The 18,185-nt window shown below is 36.1% G+C and overlaps 1 protein-coding gene across 3 annotated transcripts in view; it reads right to left on the minus strand.

The window, feature by feature from the left end:
• hdac4 (histone deacetylase 4) overlaps positions 1-18,185 on the minus strand; it is a 155,441-nt gene that overhangs the window by 119,281 nt on the left and 17,975 nt on the right. Inside the window, exon 1 of one of the 3 annotated variants that reach the window (XM_056754258.1) lies at positions 11,038-11,115. The exons of the other annotated variants lie outside the window; for them this stretch is intronic. The gene's annotated coding sequence lies outside the window, so the exon portion shown is untranslated. Of the gene's footprint in view, positions 1-11,037; positions 11,116-18,185 lie in introns of those variants that run through there. 3 annotated transcript variants of the gene reach the window in all.

Below are 18,185 nucleotides of genomic sequence, written 5' to 3' on the forward strand. Positions count from 1 at the left end.
TAAAATGACAAGAGTGTTCGTAAATGATGACAGAATTTACGTTTTTTGGGAGAGGACATGCAATCAGAACGACTCAACCGTTTTTATTTTGTGATTGAATACAAAATAACTTCTGATAGTCCACCTCAATATTGTACTGTACAGTTGGCATCATCACTAGTATGATCCTGGCTTACGTCATGAAGCCATCATCACTACCCCACACATTACTGCAAATTTAACAGTTCTGTCACTAAACATTTTCATACGGCAAACAGAAGATACCCATTACTTTCATCGCAGAGATGTTTTAATTATTAGTGTGGCTTTCTTGAACAGCGCCACCCCATACTGCGAGGGGATCTCAAAGCAGCAATTATCAAGCCATCAGCTGACAGGTAGCACTGCTAAGTATGCAGGGGGCGATTTTATAAAAAGCTCCTTGCGCTTGCAATTATACGATCAGCGAGAACAAATATTGCAATAAAATGTTATTGCTCTAGTTATATACCTCTGACCAACTTCACTGAGCTTTCGGGTAGGTGGGTTTGGGTAAATATTAGATCTTAATGCACAAAAAAAATTGCAGGTCTTATCTTATTTTATGTTTAAATAATGTAGCATTGTGACCCATACTGTCAATCCTCGATGCTGAATTATCAGACTTTACATGAAACGTCTCCATTGAAGAGATTAATGGAAACGGATAACATGACTGGGCGATATCTGTTGCGATTCTTATGCTCTCAGTTTCTCAATGAATTATGGTTGAATGCCGCTACACCCAAAAGCCAGAGCGCACTCTTGTGCAGAAACTCTGAATATGGGAAACAGAAGAAGAACGATCAGTTCCAGGAATTGCCAAAGGTCATATTCTACAGCTGTTCTTCAAACCTCTTCAGGTATTTCAATGATAATTAAGTATATTTATGATGTTGTTTGATTCGAGCAGTCCTTCATACTGATCAAAAAATCATGAAAACTGAAACTAAAAAAGCTAAAATGTGCACCAACAAAATGAACGAAAAAAAATGAAATGAGGTAAAACAAAACTTGAGTTTTTGTATTTTAAATTGTGATGAATCGACAGTTGAACACAGAGTGACTTGTGTTATAAACAGATATTGCTGATTATTAATGACCCATAGGTGGCAGACGAAATATGAACTTCTGATCGGCCCAGCAGCGAAGCAAAAAACATTTGTGGGACTTTACTAAAGGGTAAGAAACCAACGAACTTGGAAGTGTATTTAAGAAGTGTATTTGTGTTTTGTTCAAAACGGTATTAAAAATTTCACTAATTTCAACACAAAGTTTGTTGCATTTTAGATGTAGGCTACGTGTGTAAAGTTATATGCACATTTTGTCCATCTTTCCACAATTAGGACAATCATGAGACTCATACACAACAATAACAAAACATACAAACGTTCAATGATGCTCCAGAAATCAACAAACTTTTTTTTTTGTATTTTTAACATTACCAGATTTGACAAGATGTTTGTAAATATTTACCATGATATTACACTATAGACTCAAACAATGCTTAAACTAGATGAAAACTAAAAGTAATGATTTTTTTTATTAAAAACGAAAGCAAAACTATTTATGCACCACTTAAAATAACTAAAACTAAACTAAATAAAACCCCAATTACAAAACTAAATAAATAATAAAACTAGTACTTTTTTAACTATAATAACCCTTCATCACGGAACAGCAGTACATAAAACACAGAATCGATTTCAGAATCGATTTAGACAAGTATAATTATTGTGAATCACGATATATATCGCCCAGCCCTGCTTTTGGCCACATTCAAAGCTATTCTAGGAAGACAATCCCATAATGCATTGCAACCAGCTCTGTGGACAGAAATCTACCCAAGATGGAAGACAAAATATTAATAAAAAATACACTTTAGTTATGCCAATGTCCAAATAAAGGCTAATTGCATTTGCTGTGTACAGATAATGTTTAAAAGACTGTGATTCTATTATCTTTTAAAAGTTCAAGAACATGCCAAAAACGTAAGCTAAAAACTACCGCTTTTCCTCCAATTTAGTACTCCCGGTCCTTTAATTAGAGTAATGATCACGCTTGTTTTGTGCCCCAAGCGTGAATGGGCGAACAATTATCGTGCTTCATTGCATGATTAAATGCAACTTACTTGAAAAAGGCTTGTTTGTTTATAGTAAACTACACAAAAGCAAAGCCATCAGCTACAGCTCAGATGACACGGGCCATTGAGGGCACACACAAACCCGGCTCTCCCGCTCCTCCTTTCCCAAAAGAGACCAAACGCTGAATTTCATTTTCGAGCGTTGGCTGTCAGTCAACAGTGTTGTGTGGGAGGAATGCCCCTGCTCCCGCAGGCTTGCCCATTTCCCACAATCCCGTTCTGCTTTGGGTAAAGACCGTGACCTCCGGGGTCGTCTAACCCAGGAGCCCAGACATCAGAAGTTTGATTGCATGAGAGAGGAACAATGGTGTGTAAAGACTGAATCTATACGGTCTGTTCGGAGGAGTGCTGACGCTTTAATGAATGCATTCACGCTTGAAATGCGTTCAGCCTGAATGGAGAACAATCTGTGACCAGAGAAGAATAACAGCAGAGATTAACAAAAAAGAACAAGTGAACACAAACTGAGAGAAAAATAAAAAGGGGAGGAAGTGTGTCTGTTCAGATCCACTGGTGGCACTGAGAAGGACTGCCATTGTTGAGACAAACAGGCACCCGCGGTCAAGCACAGGTTTGTTTCTCAGTCAGGCCATGCAGATTTCAATATTGTTGGTTCGGCTAGTGGTAGAAATTAAACACTTTGAAGTGCCATGAAATGCAAAAAATTCACACACAAAAACTGAAAGAAAGGGCGGGACATACTGAGAGGTCCCTCCCTGTTTAAACGGTCTGGTATTTGAAAGCGCAGAATGAGGTCATAAAAAACATGAAGTTTGACCATTTCTTGACGTAGCCTACACTAGTATATAGATTTCCTTAAATCTAACATTCATACCAAAGGTCTCATTTTGGTTCATCATTTAATGCAGATCAATAGAACATCTACACACATTTCTATAGCACAAACAGAACGCAAGCAGGATGAGTTTGCACACCAAAAAAAAACCTTCTAAACAAACCCCTAAGCAACAGTAAAAGTAATGACCACCCAACACAGAGTCAGACCCGTTGAACTGATCTCCTTCATCACACATTTTAGTTTCCAAAGAGAAGCATGCAGTATGAAAGCATACTATTATGAGTGAAGAAATTAATAATCTGTGTGTGCGTGATCTGAGCTCCATTACTGACCCTTCAGACCGCTGACGTCAAACAGGATGAGAGAAGGAAGAGAAAAACTGCGTAATCTTGCATGACGCTCTTATGTTGATGATAGCATCTATTTTATTATTGCAGCATTATTTTGTTGGATAAATGTACTGGGGGACGCAGATCCATAAAGTGCTTTCTGTGGAGGGCAAAGAAACGCATCCTTTTACGTGCAATATATTTGTGATTTGATTTGAGGCAGAAATAGGACTCAGTAAATATAAATGTGCTAAGCAATAATGTGTTTGTGTATCAACAACCAGCTATAACGTTTGGACTCACCCAAGTGAATTCAGCTTGAGTTAATGAACGTAAAAACCTTAAATGATGTTTTAGAGTTAATAGACAAATATTAATTTGTAGTCATGACATAATTCATATTCTTTATAACATTAGTAATTTGAATATTATTTGCATAAAGATCTGGGTCACATCTTGCATCACAAACTCAGAATGTATGTTATATTAGAGCTTTGAATACTTACAAACATGTAAAACATGAAAAGTGTCAAAATGTAAATATTCCTCTGTGACCTTTGGCCATTTTGGTACAGTGAAAGTTTTATAGGACAAAGTTGGACTATGTATCTTCTATAGACATATAAAAGTTACAAGGAACAACTCACCCTTCACAGACTGGTGTGAAATGAACAATCTGCCCTTTTTTTAAGGGATAGTTCACCCAGAAATGATCATTCTCTCATTATTTACTTCTCCTCTTGTCATTTCAAACCTGAATGACTTTCTTTCTTTTGCAGAACACAAAAGAAGATATTTTTCAAAATGTTGGTAACCAAACAACGGCGGTACCCATTGACTTCCATTGGTTTTGTGTCCATACAGTGGAAGTCAATGGGATAAAATGTTGTGGTGAACTATCCCTTTAATGTGAATAAATAATGCTCATGAGGACAAAACTCCACAATGCATGAAATTAAACATAAATGAAAGATACTCAAATACCAGAATTCACAGCCTAGCGTAGTCACAACCCAGTTATTTTGCATTGGTGCACTGGCCTCTGTCCTTGGGTGATCTACTCATCATATGCCTTTATTTAACAAGGAAAGGACTCACTGAGATTAAAAATCTCTTTTCCAGGAGTCTCCTGGCCAAGATAGGTCGCCGAGTTTGCATATACAAATAGTTACAACATACATTACAAAAACCAACATATAATCAGTAAAAAACAATTACACACCATTAAGCTGCTCTCAATATTAAGTACCGGGTAATAAGTACCTAAAGTAAGTATTAAACACCACATTTTGTAACTTCATCTCCTTTTGGAGAATATTTCAATCAGAGGCAGCGTATTTGAAAGAGGTTTTACCAAACTCAGATCTAACAAAGGGCACACAGAGATTATGATTTGATTGAGAACATAATAAGTGATTACCAAACAGAGATAATTTGGCAAATTACCCAAAATTGACATATATCAACACAAAATGTCAAGGAAGGCCGTGCAACTTTTACAATCAGTTATCAATCGCAGAGCTTCATGGTACAAATCATCCAGGGAGGAAAGAAATTAAGAAGGGGCGTGCTGGTTAACAACATCGAGAACCGATAGTCGAGAACCGATAAAAATGTAGCAGACCTTAAAAGGGAAACATCATTAGTTTCTAAAGTAAAACCCTAACTTCATCTTTAGTTTTTTACTCGCATACTTAATATATGAACCAAAAGGTAATTTGTTATCAATGATAATACCCAGATATTTGTACTCTGATACTGAGGCAATTTTGCTCCCCTGAGAAGCTTGAATGACAAACGTGTTCATGTGTTCTCTAAAGATTTTCCACAGTTTGAAAATATACAATATGATTTTTCAACCATTTAAAATCATCATGTTTAATTGGATCCTGTTTAGGACACTGACAGGAACGAACACTGGCTACCCTCGTGCAGAAGTTCATTAGTGCCAGCACATGAGCGGGTAGAGGTGAGCTTCTGTATGCCACCTTCTAATTAAAGCAGATTTGTGAATTGTGAGCAAAACTGAGAACTATGTTTCAGTCCCACCACCACTGACACCAAAGTTAAGCAGTTCCTGTGAGATGACTTTGCTTAGTTTGTTTGCAAAAAAAACTGTCCCTGTGAATAATGACAAGACAACACACGTGTTAACAGTTCTGCATGGAAAAGAAAGCAAAGACAATATTTTAAAACTTTGCATTGCTGTCTATTGTTCCGTAGCATATTGTGCTCAAATAAATGTAGCTATTATCCAGGACGGGCAAAAATCATTATGATCGATTATAATACCAGACGAACAATTACAGTCGCATTAACAATAATACACCATAGATAATAGAAACACCAAATTCTGGTTCATTTGACTGGTCTTCTCTTTTAAAACTGACATTGATTAAGACAAAAGAGGTGCTACATGATGCCGTAGAGGAACCATTTTGGCTGCATGGTTCCATAAAGAACCTTTAACATTCGCAGAACTATTTTCATTATAGTAAAGGGTTCTTTACAATATCAAACAGAAAAAAAGAAATGGTTATTTTAAGAACCTTTGACTGAATAGTTCCTTGAAGAACCAAAAGTGTTTAATCTATAGCATCACCATGAAGAACCTTTTGTAGCACCTTTTTAGGAGTCGTGTCAACAATTGAGTACAAAAGTGCCACAAATTGTCTGCACTGATTGCCTCGAGGTTAGTGTGACGTATAGCTTCCACTCCTTTCTTGAAAGGTCCTTTTCTTATCCGCTCCCCTCTCCGCCCAACGCTTTCCTGTGAGGTCTCAGGCATAAAAACGACATAAATATAATAAAAAAAGACAGTAAACACAAAGAGAAAAGCAAAACATGGCACATTGTCCAAAGATGTCCACATCCAACGGTATTATCAGTCCCTTAAGCAGATTTACTGCACACAGTTCTAACAATATTATTAGAGTAACGAATGCTTGAAACGTCTATGAAATGTTTTTAATAATCATTAAATTTTAGGGTGTAAAACTATAGTTTTACTGAAAGTTTTCAACATTTAATATCAAAGTCTCTCAATTACTAATTAAGATAATTAATTTACACTATAAAGATGCTTTAAAGGTTCTTCACAGCGATGCCATAGAAGAACCATTTTTGATTTCACAAAGAACCATTCAGTCAAAGGGTCTTCAAATAAACATCTCTTTCTTACCATGTTATATTGGTAACACTTTAGTATAGGGACCAATTCTCACTATTAACTAGTTGCTTATTAGATGTCTATTTTCAGCATTTTGTTTGTTTATTAGTACTTATAAAGCACATATTCAAACTGACCATATTCTACTTCCCTAATCCTACCTAATAACTAAACCTAACTACTACTAGCTTTTAATAAGCAACAAATTTGTAGTTTACCGAGGCAAAAGTCATAGTTAATGGTTTATTAATATCGAGAATTTGACCTTAAAATAAAGTGTGAACTTTATTTTTTTAGATTTTAAAGGTTATGGAACCAAGAAGGCACCGAAGAACCATTTTAAGCACCTTTTTTTAAGAGTGTACACTTAATCGTTTAGAAGAGACTTTTATCCCAAGCTACTAAACTACGAACATAAATTCCATGTATGAATATTATACTGTGTAACAACAACCAAAATCTATTTAAAACAGTTTGATGTAGAATAAAATGCAACACTAAAACTTCCCAAACATAGATGTTTTTACCTTACTCATTACAGTCAAGAGACAGATATGTTACAGTCTGTTTTTTTTTACTGTAGCATCTATGGTTTTATGTATGAAGAGCTCTGCGTGTTCTCTTTGACTGCAGAGGCCAGGAAACATAGAGGCGGTTTGGCTGGTCCCACTGAATGAAGCCACAGGCTCGTCTGTGGTAGGTCTGCCCTCATGTCAAGGTCAGCTGAAGAAAATGACGTGAGAGAAAACTTCCACATGACATTTAAAATCATCAACCAGTGGAATCTACTAGATTTAGCAAAATAAGCATAACTTAAATTATTGCTTTTCTGCTAGTTGAATACGCAGAGTAGACTTAAAAATTAAAAAAAGTGTTCTTACATGTCATGAAACAATATGGCAAATCTTATGTTTCTATAGTTTTTATTAAATTTAGTAATCATACTTAACATAACGTTTATAATGACGGAAATATGTACAAATATTTATATATGGTCATGTATATGAAGACGTGATATGACAACAGCTTTGAAAAACTGAACAATCCAGTCACATCAATAATCCACTTTTAGAGAACACGGCCCTGGCAAAAAACATCAAACATTATTTTGCTGACGTCAATAGTTGTTTGTTTGTTTTGAGGATAATGATGCGCATGGATTAATATTCCATAATCCACTGAGAGATCTAGATCAGTGGCTGGTCAGAGGTTTGAGATAACATAGAGATGTTGTGTTCAGACCCCTCAGTGATCTCATCAGAGAACGGTACACGCAAAGCAAGGCTCTGGACGTCATGTGCTATGATGGGGGTTTATGTCGCTGCTCAGTGGGTCACGACCTCACAACTTCTGGATCTACCATCAATCAAATACAAGTTCTGCCTGGTCAGACTCACACAGCCAGCCATGCAGAACAAGCCCTGATTCTGGAAAAGTCTATAACACACTGTCCCAACAACCCCTTACCAATACCATAAAACACAGTGAGACCTCCCCTAATAAATAACAAAACACCCCATAACATCACTCATCACTACATTAAAGCACAACTAACACCATTAAACACCATGAAACAACAAATGCCATTAAACACCACAAGAACTCAAGAATCATAATTTTACCCCAATCAACAACCATAAACACCAAAAAATACCACGAACAACCCTTAAACACCAACTATGGTATTAACTTGGTATTTCAAAAATACCAATAAGCCATAACCAACACAAATAAACAGTGTGAGATACCAACAAATACCATCAAACACTAACAAACACAATAAGACCTCAAGAATCATTATTATACCCGACCAACAACCATAAACAGCAAAAGAAATCCCATAAAACCCAAGCATACACTATCAATAAACAAATTCCCATAAACAAATTCCAAAAAACAAAACACAGTTAGAAACCAACACATCTCGTCAAACAACAACCGACACCATAAGACTCCAAGAAGCACCATTAAACAACCCAACACCAACACTTCAATCTTGCAAACCTTGTCGGGTTTTGTTGAATCTGTGTTGAAAGAACAGTTTAACCACATATATTTAAACTATATGGGTAAAAAAGTGACAAGGATATTCTTAAAAGCATACTTTATGTGTTTAACAGATGACTGAAAGTGACATGAAACATTTTAAACATGTAGGTTAATAAATGCTGACACATTTTTAATTTTTGGTCAACTTTTTGGAGACTTTGTGCTTTATATTAATTCAGGGCTACAGTAAGATTCAGAACAAGTTTTGACACCGCCAATGACTACAGTATATTTTGGTACAGTCTCCATCTAAACAGTGTTTACAGCCAACAGACTGAACTTTACCTTCTTGCTCTCAATGTTTCTGACAGGATCATGGACTTAAAAGCTTTAGTCTTGTTAACCGATGTGATCTCTTTAATTTGAGCACACCTTACTCTAAACTGTAACTGACACCAGTGACTGAGTCTTGAGCTGTTGACTTGATGTTTACTTCAATCCTACAACTGTAAAGTCTTCGCGATCTGCCCTTTGAACTCCTTCAGCTGGACTGTTGAGCTCTTTAAAGCTGGATGAAGATTTTATTCGCTGTCATATCCGCCTGCCTCTTTCATCTGCAGTGGACATGGATTATTTGTAGGGCTGTGCGATATTTAAGAAAAATGCGACAGCATGCTAAATGATTTTTGTAAAATTAATTTAAATTGTTTTAAAATATATTGAATAAAATGATATAACCAATAGGAATGCAAAATATTAAAGAAAATGCGATATACAATAATTTGCTAATAATGCGATGTAATATTGGTTCAAGTTTGTAAAATACATTTTTAAAACCTGAAATTATATACAAATTTTACATTATTTCTGATTACTGATCATCATCCACACATCAGATACAGTCTCTCTGCTATCTGCATCAACCTAAAACATATAGACCACTTTGCAAGATGTAAACACTGGTCCAGAAGCACTTCCGGTTGGTCTATTTTTTATTTTATTTTAAATCTCACATATATAATTGAACCTTTAAGATATTCATTTATCATTTTGATTCGATTAAAAATGTTCTGTTAGTTGCATTTTGTTCAACCATTGTGTAGTGTTAAAACACTGAAACAGAAAGGTTCTTTGGGACCAGCTTTGGATCAGCGCTATTTATGTCTTCCAAAGTGGTCTATGCGTAACTTAGATTTTTTTTATAATTCAGTTATTGCAAAATATTTCAATATGCATATTTGCGATATTCCGGTAATTTCGATATATTGCGCAGCCCTAATTCTTGCATTATTATATTTTCAAGCTCGTTCTGAATTTTGGTTTAAAAGCAATAAGGGAGTTTGCATCGATGCTACAGCATGTCCTAAAATATAATTGTGAAAAAAAAATGATCCACACAGTATCCTGATGTAAAACCACTGCAATATACCGAAACATCAACAGTTTTACTCATGGCACACATTGGCAGTGATTTGTGGCCTGCTGAAGTCACAAAAACAGAGCCTACTGGGTACAGACAACAACAGCCATCCACCCGAGGGCCCTGTGAAGACAAAGACGCCCAATGAAGCTGTCTGCTACAAATGAAAACTCACTTATAACAGGAGGAATGCGGGGGTGTTGCACTGCCATACGGCCCACAGCTGTTCTTCGGCACAGAGGCTGCCCATACGCCACGCATGAGGAGACATGGCCCCGGGGCCTCGAGAGGACAGAGGTGAAGGAGATTTAGCCACAATATTACACATACATAAACGATTGTAGCTATACACGAAAAGAAAGTACTGGACGCCACCTACTCAAACCTGAACTTTACCACATTACACCAAAGATATGAACTTTGTTGAAGCAGATATTTTTAAATTCCTTTTATTAGAAAACATGTGTATAAGTGTGTCTAGTGTGGCTGTTTTCAAATGTTAAATATTATATAAAGCTGTGGAAAAAATTACTAGACTATTCCAAATTTTCATTTAATCAGCATTTCTTGATGTATTGTGGTTATTCCAGTCCAGACACAAGTGTCTGCTGAATTTCAACAAAATCAAACCTCAGGACTGACAAAGTCATCCAACAGCACTGTGAAAGACTGACAGCATGACAAGACACATGAAAACTGTGATAAAAATCACATTTAAAATGTTTTTAGAACTTTTCCTAAACACATATAGAAATATGACTGTTTTATTGCTTAAAAGTGAATATGAACTTATTTTCTTTGCAGTATTTGAGGCCCGAAAAAATATAGAGCATATTATCTGCTATATTGGCCTGTTTCTTCAGTTTTAATTTTCTGTAAATAATTGCAAATAGAAACATTTGTATTTGATATTTAGTATAAATATTGTTAGTACTTCAAAAAATTATAATTTTATCTAAAAACAAAGCATTTTCTATATAATAAAGAATACAAAAAGAAAAATAATAATAGCTTGAAAATAGTGTATCATGTAAAACTACAGCAAAAGTCACTTAAAATGTAAATGTACTTTTCAACCAAAAGAACAACAAAGAAACAAACAAATGCAAACAAAGCATCAAACTTAAAAAAGCCACTGGCTGAAATTCATACTATGCTCATGTCACTTACTGTTGGCTCTTCCAAGATAAAACACTATAAACAATCTCTAAAGATGCAGAAAAGACGCCAGCCGTCTGCCGCAGACCTGTGGAATTAATGTCCCGGTTGTTTCACTCCAGTGAGGCGTACTGCCGCCCCCTCTGCCGCAGGAAACAGCCCTATCAGCAGCACCATTTCCCTGTTTTCTTATTCCTTTCCTCCACTTCCTCATTGGGTCTTAAAACGGTTAAACAACTCTTGGTCAATATGCATGAAACTCTATCAGTCAAGACTCAGAGAGAAGTGACTCAAGGAAAACTGCTGAAAAGATTGTCTCTTAGAGCCTGTTTTGGTCGATCGGATCACAAGTGGACGACGCTAAACACAGGTGCTAATGGGATGTGAAATGTTTGAGCTTGTCCACTTTCGACCACTAACATAGAAAGTCGAAAACGCATTCGACCGGATTGTGTTTGTGGTGTAGACGCTCATATGGTTGAATGCGTTCGAACAGTCACAAGAGACCGCCTATTCTCCGTCTAAAAACATCACGCGTAAACAGGATTTAACCTTTAAAGGTTGAACAACTAAAAGTTTGGTTTAAAGACGAAAAATAAAATCAAGCACCATGTTTTCCCACCTTTCCAGATTTCAACCACATTTACAGTATTATAGAGCTGCTCTCGGTGCGTTTTTATTTTTGCTGTCTCCGGTCACATTCATACTTTATGTATATTGCATGCGCTTATTTAGTCCATTCGATCGAAAATATCTGAAAAGCCCTTCTCTTGAGCCGCCCATTAACCCTTGCCTAGAAGAAATCAGGAAAGAACTGGTCGAAAGTAGACACAAGAGACGGTTTAAAACACCAGGTGTAATCAGGCATGTGTCTATTTTGTCCACTTTTGATCTGATCTTCAAAATGAAAATTCTGTCATCTTTTACACGCCTTTTGTCATTTGAAACCTGTATGACTTATTTCGAAAACTATTCTTTTGAAAAAAATGAAACATGCTTCATAGGCAGCTTACAAAGTTTTATATCAGAGACAAAGGTTTACACGTGAGAACTAACATAAAAAGTGAAAGATTAACATTGGTGCAGTGTACGGCGAGCATGACGCTGTCAAAACCCAACATTTCACAATTCTGGACAGAAAAAACTAAAAAAAAGCCAGGTCACTTCTGATGCATTATGGCAACAAGAGCATCATTTCTGAAATTAAAGAGGTCTCTAATGCGAGTTCTCTTTTTATGGCTGAATGAAGGTCAAAAGTGCTTTCATCTTACTGATGTGCGGCTGGCGTGATCACTCGGAAAGGTCAAACCAATCACATCACGGCGGGGAAAGAGACAGAGAGGCTGGAAAACGCAGGAAGAAATCAAGACATCCATTTTGCTTTAACCAAAGACATCACATTCGTTCTGTCTACTGACACTACACAGGAAAATATTACCGTCAGCGTTGGGGAAAAAAGTAACACAGCCCTTTTTTAAGGTTCATACCAGGCTAAAAGTAGTCAGAGAGCGCATTTAACAATTTATGAATTTCGTTTGTAAGGATACGCAGGAACATCAAGGTCTTTACTCAGAAAAGTTTGTTTGTGTGAGATTCTTGTAATCATTAATCAAGAATAGACCTGGTGCGCTTACAATACATCACAGGCGGGTGTAAAACAGCTCATTACTCAAACGTTAGCAAACCAGCACTCGCTTTTTGGCATTCAACAGATGAGCCATTTCACTCATGAATTTTACAAGAGTGCGAGACGTTTTTTTCATTGTGATTGGTCAAAAAAAACTTTCATTTAGCCTCTTTTACATTTTATACTCAAAGCAAAGCGACAGGTTACAGTATACAGTACTGTATATAAATAGTAAATATACTTTTTCTTAATTTAGAAATGTTTTAATTTTTCTTCCACAATAAAGGGCTCCTTAAGTTTTTATTAAACTGTCATAATCAATAGCACACTGTAAAAAACACAAATTTCAGCTTCCTTATTTTTTAAGTTAAATCAAATTAGCTTTATGAGTTAAATAAACTTAACTATATTGAACTGACTCAAAAAAGCGAGTACAACTAGTCAGTTCAATATAATTTAAGCGAATTTGATATTAAAGTCCAGTCAGTGAAATCTAGCGGCAAGGCTGCGTTTGAACGATGGTTGACAGAACATGGCGAATTATGTGCAAGGGGACTTCACTTGTTTTTTTAAATTGCATATAAAATGTTTAATGTTAGAGCATAAAAATCTAGTTTTTTATTCACTAACTAAGGCCTGTTCTGTATGCATTATTTTCACTTTAACACAAAACAATCAATTTTCTTAAATGTATACACATCGACATTGAATTGAAATCTGTGCAGCTCATCCTCAAATGACCCTACCCTATCTTCACAACATCAGATCCATGTTGAATCTCCTCAGTGACACACAAGTAAATGTTTCTAACAGCAATGTTATCAAATGACAAAACACTGAAGGAGGTAGAACAGTGGAAGCATCGTCCAGGCCAAGTTTGACAGGATTTTCTTTTATTGCTAATCTGTGGATTAATGTCTGGAAAGTTTCTTTCTATCAAGGAACCAGAGAGTGCTGTTTAAATTCCCTATTTGGTTATTCAAGACAAAGACCATCCGCTCCATGGATTACTTTTAGACGGATATAAATTCTGATTGCAATTTCTAATCGCAAGATTTCACTCTAGTATAAACTATTTCACATAAATATGCCCCTAAAAAGAACAATAAAACAAAACAAACTGCTGTTGGTCACTTTAAAAATAAGTCCCATGAAACTCATTTTTGGCCAGATAAAACTCCTCAAAGGTACAGACGTACATCGACCCTTCATTTGTTGTTGTTTGCTGAGTCATCTCTGCATAAATAAACATGACATAATTGTGTTTTTGGCATAATGCATAAGGAACAGAACAAGCCTCGAATAAGAGAACAGAGTATAACACTGGACTGCCAATTCAAAAACCTCATCCAGAATTGTATTGTTTAATTGTTTCCCCAAAGATACACTAAAATGTTAGTCAAGGACAGTGTACAGTAATAATTTCATTTTTCCACCCTCTCTCTGACCTTTATGAGATTCAAAGTCTACACGCCTTAAAGACCACACAGAGCATCTTAAAACTCAGAACCATTTCCTGTTAGAAATGTCTTCAAACCAGCACTATGACTTCCAAGACTTCTGAGATTCTGCTAAGCTACTCACACAGTTTTCAGAAAAGATTACATTATTTTTGCCTCAAAATATTATTTAGGGACAAACTGACAAGAAAAAAAACTGTGCAGAGACAAGGCAGCTTTGCCTTTAAGCTTCCCATCTAAAAATAATGTAATATACTTCAGTTTTTACTATAGTAAATATAGCAGCATGATGAATATTATAGTATTTACTTATTACCGTATTTTACTTTACTGCCCTTTGTATACTACAGCATTTATAAATACTGTATTGTAAAGTATACAATAATATTTACTCTGCTAAGGTCCAAAACTTTATAGTATCTAAGAATTGTACCACATACTGAATATTGTAGTACTATACTGTTGCTAAAAGAACTTAAGTATACTAGTTTTTTTTCAAGTGGGTTTCTGTGTACAAACTTTCTTACAAATATCAAGAAATAATTATTTTCTCATGATAACAAAAATGACAATGGTAGTCAAAAGTGCCCCAGAACTGTTTGATTTCCTACATTCTTCAAAATATCTTCATTTGTGTTCAGCAGAATAAAGAAATGTATAAATTAAATTGTTCCTGCTATGGGAGTCAATGATGTCAAAGAACTGTTTGGTTACAAGCATTCTTCCAAATATCTTTCTGTTCCTTAAAAGTGTAAAAAAGTGAACACACAAGAAGATATCACACAAGGGTAGCCATCTGCATTTGTGTCCTTAACACAAAGCACATTACACAAGTTTGCACAATTCAGACAGGAAATGGAAACAAACTGCAGAGGCCTGTGAAACAAGCGTGCTTGTAAAAACCAAGAAATGTTGAGGATTATTTAAAGAAAACATTGTCACATCTGGCTCTGGGGCTTTGAAGCTGGTGCCTTTCCCACCAGGGCTGTTTAACTGAGAGGTGCAGAGTCGCTTGGTTTGGCCGGCTGTCTGTCTCGTAATGTTGCAGTCTGCCCCATCAGGACCGGCCTGCTCCCTGAGCCTCTAGATCTTTAATCGAGCTCGCCTGGGAGACATACAGGCCTTGATGTGTGTTACCCACAGCTATAAAACACCCTGTAATGGTGTGTGTGCACAGCAAGTGTGTGTTTATGTCAAAATGCCTTTAACTTTGCAATTAGCAGCCTGTTCCGACACACTCGTGTGGCACATGTGGGGCTTTTTTATTGAAGGTTTTTTTTTCCTAAAAAATTATAATGCACTCATATAAAAAATGACAAGCATGCAGTCAGATCTATCGCATCCATAAACGCAGGATTAGCTTTTGCAGCCTATTCATAACGTCATATTGAATTTGGAATAAATGAATTGTAAACTTTGCTTTTGGCAAAGCGGAGCTCGGATCCTTTCTTAAATTCATTATAAAGGCATATTTCATCCCGAATCGGATTAGCCGAATTGGATATTACGGAAAACGTACAAATGAGACAATAACAGCATATAAATCTCATTAGCCTCTCATCATTTCCATTGTTCTGAGGAGGTTTTGTTTGGACTATCCCACCCCTCTCATCTTGCGCACACAAATCGATCTCTCTGCGATGGCGAATTTTCCAGAGCACTTGTTGTCTAATGACGATGACATTTTTGTGACCTTACAACACTAATTCTACACTTCATAAATCACAGACCAATGCTCACACTGATAAACAATGCCCTAAAACCACATCTTGATTTCAGTTTTACGGACTGCTGCGCACTTGAGATCCAAAAGCACAACTTGGGTAATTATTCACCTTTAAGGCTCAAGATGGGTAGAGGTGGTTCAAGATCTCTTTGTTCCACACAAGTCCGCATAGTGATGAAGGAGAAGTGACTCTTAAAAATAATTCCTGAGCAGTATTTTGTTCCATATTGTGGAAGTGAAACTGGTATTTGGGTAGTGTGACGAAGCAAAAACTCAGAAAACAAACCGTTAATAATACAGTATATTATTTAATATTATTGTTTAAATCTATAATAATGAAAGCATACAGTAAGAGAGATTGTATTCATTGTTAATTTTTTCAAAGTGTTGCTATCACTCCACAGGACACATTCACAGGTTTTAATTTAATATAGTCCATGTGTGTATATATTTATATAATATCCATCAATTTAGATTTCGGAGCGCTCGACTTTCCACTTTCTGTTCTCTGTATGTGTCAGGTCAGCCTAAACTATGGTTTGTAAACCAAAACATTCTTTTTTACCAATGAATCTATACACCAACATGTCATGATTCCGCTATCATGTCATGTTTATTCTTGTTCTTGGAGCGGAGTCATGGCATAGCCTTAGGGTTTTGTGTGAGAAAGTCATGGCTTGGTTTATATAGTCATGCTTCGGTTCGTCTGTGTTTGCCGCCCTTTTCATCTCGTTAGCTTTCCCTTAGTGGTTGATCTCTGTCACCTGGTTCTCATTAATACTCCTCATGTTTCATTGTCCTTTTGTATTGTGTATACCTTTCACTCTGTATGTTGTGCTTGTATGCTTTACATGGTCCTCGTATGCCGTGAGTATTTCGTACCAGAGTGCTGTCTTTGCCTGTGATCTTGTCCGTGTCAAGTAAGTCTAGTTTAGTTAGTGTTAGATTTTTGTCAAGTGTTGTTTTCTTAGTCTAGTTAGTCCGTGTTCTTGTTTTCGTTCATAGTTCATCCCAGTCTTGCTTTCCCCATTGTGGGTTTTGTTTTGCCGGTTTGTTGAGTGTTTTAAATAAAAATCTTGTTTAACCCCCTCATTGCTGCCTGCGCTTGGGTTCTTTCTTCCGCCTCGTGACACCAATGTTGTTATTTTTTTCAATTACTGACAAGACTTAATCACTAATAACACATTATAAATAGTTTAAATCCATGGCAGATTTCCCCCTAAAATTGCACAAAAAAAAGTGTCACAAAATATGTCCGCTCTATGTAATAATTACTTTTTGTAATAACCAAACCAAGCTGTCTTGTTAGCAAAGCAAAAGGTGATGCTTACATCTTGACTCGTGAACCTCATGGTAATAAAGCCTTCACGTATTAAGCAACACTAATTCAATTCTCAAAACCGACATGTAAACAATGATTTCTAAAGAAAAAAATCATATTCATTTTGATGAGATCCTATAATGAGAATATAATGAAGGAAAAAATGTAATTGACTGAATGCATTACAGCACTGAGAATTGGGGGGAGGGGTGCTTAATTAAAATGAAAATGTTTTCAATGCAAAACATAAGTGCTTCCAAAAATATGCATCAATTATTAATGCAAAACATAATGTTTGTCTTGATTTTAGGGTGAAATGCTTTCATGAGGTTGCCACTTGTTCTGGTAAAACCGCTGCACATCTGAACACAAAATCACACTTCTGTCAGCGTTGGAAAGAGAAGTTTCTTGGTGAAACATAATATAATCTCACAGTCCTCAGGATAAATGTGGTGCAGAACGCTTCACACAAACTTGACATGAATTATTCAAAACCATCTGCTACAGAACACGAGCTGAAAAAGGATCGAGGGATATTTTGGGTTTCGGTGCATCTGTGCAATCCAAGAGGGTCTGATTCCCTCTCCTTCAACATTCAGTCTTTCTGGGTGAATGTACAGCAGGATTCACCTCCAGCAGGCATTACCTCTCCAAATCTAATAGAATGCAAGAGCGTAGTGTTCTCCACGGGCTTGATATGAGTAATGGGTTTAAATCAACTGAAGAGATGTAAAATAATACTACGGTATAAACTTATGCTGGAAATATTGAGGTTCTTTGGTATGCACCTGTTTTAGGGCTGGGTGATACAACTAAAAAATATTTTAGCTTAATATCTTTAACTATTCAATGATTCAACATGCATCTTGCCAATAAGGTCACAATATTGAAGAAAAATGGGATACTTTAAATAATGTAATATGATAATCCCTTACGTTTGTGAAAAAACATAAATTATACTTTAAAACTAAATGAACCAACCATTCTTAAATGGGAAAGAAAGCATTATTACAATTTATGAAAGTG

The sequence above is a fragment of the Triplophysa dalaica genome, chromosome 8 (assembly GCF_015846415.1).
Source record: "Triplophysa dalaica isolate WHDGS20190420 chromosome 8, ASM1584641v1, whole genome shotgun sequence".
NCBI lineage: Eukaryota > Metazoa > Chordata > Actinopteri > Cypriniformes > Nemacheilidae > Triplophysa > Triplophysa dalaica.